Here is a 2421-nt window from a genome sequence, read left to right as displayed (position 1 = left end):
TATGTTTGTAATACTATTTTTAATTTAACAATATGTATCTTTAATAAAATTTGATTTATGTTGATTGATTATTTAATACTAAATTATCTTGTGTTTTTTAATTAAAGCAAAAACAAGTTTTGAAGGGACCCGAAACCCTTTACAAGAAGATTACATATGATGTATCATTAAAGCCCAACAAAACAGAATAGACCAGAAAGACAACAAGACTGACAAAAAATAAGAAACACAGAGAAAACCCCAGCCCAACACCAGCAAAAAGCCAACAAAATGCCAATAGAACACAACAACACCAGTAGAAGAAACAACACTAACCCAGGTTCTTTAAAGTTTCAATAGCTTCAACTTCACGTCGATTTATCTTCTGGGATGCTTCCTTGAACTCCATGATGTCCTGAGGAAAATTAGTAGTCTTCTTCTTCATACTTGCCCTCATTCTCTTGCTTAGACCCGAAGTATCCTTAGTACCCAAATCTTTTTCCTGGTCCAAGTCAACAAAAACCCTGTCCTAGTGAAGTTTTCCTAGCTTAACCACCAAAGTATTCATATTATTAGCTGAGGATTTAACAATTTTGTGGCTATGCTCCACAATTTTGTGCAGGGCGGTCTCACATTTATTGATCCTCTGTTTTGCTTCCCCAAACTTATTATCATACCTATCCTTCATCTTTTTAATTACTTCCACATTCTTGGTTAAGCAATCGGCCATCATTTTCTTCACATATTTAGCCTAAACAGAGGTCCCTTGAGGCTTCTCCTTCACACCACCAAAAGGCAAGGGCTCGGTAGTAACCTGCAATTTCTCCCCCATATCCTCCTTAGCATGTAAATCTTCAATCTTATAAGAAAGGGATCTCTATTTGAGGTTGAGACTTTTAATCTTTTGAAAAGACCATCTGAAGAGTCTAAAGAAATGCACAAAGCTATTTTTGGTGGTCTCCAAAACCCCAAAATCAATCTCCTTGAGCTGAAAATCCTGAAAGCTCAACTCCACAAATGCCTGAGAGTTTCCCTCCATATCATGAGGAGAAAGAGAGTCCTCAGAGTCAAGAGGGGAAATAGGAACATCATGCTCCTAAGAACTATCAGAGATCATAAGGGCAGAACCTTTCCCTTTCCCCTTCACTTTATGTCCCACACTTGTGCATCATCCTATATGAGTTTGGAGAAGACACTCAGAAAGATCAAAATAGATGCTTTGATCAAGCATGTTTACCTTCTCTTAGGCACATCTAAATACAGAATATTGGTTCAAGTGAGTAGCTCAAGTAAAAGTCAATATATTGGATTTAATTTCATTTTTCAAAATCTCCCCTCTTTGTATTTATGCATGCCTGTACACTAATTAATTTTACCATTTTCATCTTCAAATCTGAATACCTTTAGTCTATTCTTCATGTGTCTTTTATTTCCCCAAACACTAATTTCATTGTAAACTAATATTTTATATTGCTACACCTAATTTTCTTGGTGTGTGATCCTTCAAACAAAAAAAAAAATTAATTAAACTTAATGCCTTTGCATTATCACATTGACGACCTTTCACATGCACCATTGGTTCAATGTAATTTTATTTTAAAATAAACTTCTTCTTTACGAGGCACACACTAACAACAAAACATGTGTCATTACTTTGCTAAAAAAAGTCTTTCTTTAGCATGTTCTTGATTAAAAAGCAATGTTGACTACGGCGTTGACCCTTTAACATAGTCAGAGACTATCAAAAACACATTAACAACACCAAAAACCTATCTACCCATCAACAAATTAAACCCAACTCAAGGAGGGGTAGGGACACCTGAGCCTTGACAAGGAGGGATTTGGGGGGATGGGGAAAACTTACCCTTCCACCTATGACAAACAACAATCTAGACAATATTATAATTGGGACCATCAAGAGAGTGATCAAGCAGTACGAACCCCACTTGGATACCATCAGTAGATTCAATAGAGTGCATCTACAAGGTAGCAGTTGGCTATTGTAGAATGGAAGGGGGATGTTGTAGTACAACAACAGGCTATTGCAGAGAAGCAACATCGGGAGCAGAAGCAGTAGGTGTAGAGTGGAGCTACAATTCAGAGGAGATGGGAGTTGAATCCAAATCAAGAGCCACAAGAGCTAAATCCTCAAGGAAAACAACAATAGCATCAATAGTAGCATCATTAGAAGAGGGTGAATCATCAGCCAAGTTAGTAGCATAAATAGTCAAGTGATCTAGGGTGGCATCCTTCCACCAAGTATTCACCACCTTGTGATGCAGGAGGGAGCAATCCGACACTAAATAACCCATGGTGAAACATCTTCTGCAATGAAAGGGGGGGGGCTCAAAATCTAGTGGTTGAGTCCAAGGCTTGTCCCCAACCATAAGGACCACATACCTAGGGAGGGGCAAGGATATGTCAATATCCACCAGAATGTGA

This window comes from Cryptomeria japonica, chromosome 8 (genome assembly GCF_030272615.1).
Source record: "Cryptomeria japonica chromosome 8, Sugi_1.0, whole genome shotgun sequence".
Classification (NCBI taxonomy): Eukaryota; Viridiplantae; Streptophyta; class Pinopsida; order Cupressales; family Cupressaceae; genus Cryptomeria; species Cryptomeria japonica.
This window is presented reverse-complemented; position numbering follows the sequence as displayed.